This window comes from Bison bison, unplaced genomic scaffold, assembly GCF_000754665.1.
Source record: "Bison bison bison isolate TAMUID 2011002044 unplaced genomic scaffold, Bison_UMD1.0 scf7180017863955, whole genome shotgun sequence".
In the NCBI taxonomy this organism is placed as follows: Eukaryota; Metazoa; Chordata; class Mammalia; order Artiodactyla; family Bovidae; genus Bison; species Bison bison.
In genome coordinates, this window is record NW_011494527.1 from 751,756 (window position 1) to 752,019 (window position 264).

Below are 264 nucleotides of genomic sequence, written 5' to 3' on the forward strand. Positions count from 1 at the left end.
GCCACCCTCGCGCCCTCTTCGCGCCTCCCTTCCCGCTGCCCGCCTCGCTGTGTACTCGCGCGGGGCTCGCCGCGCCGCAGCCGCCTCCGGGTGGCGGGGGGAGCCGCCGCAACCGGGCCCGCGGCGCCCCCTACAGGGCCTGTGTCCCCCGCCGGCCTGCGGGAGACCGAGCGGGGCGCTCCCGCAGCGGCTGGGAAGCCGAGCGCCGCGGCGGGCTAAGGCTGGACGGGCAGCGCCGCGCTCTGGGCACAGCCGGGAAACGTG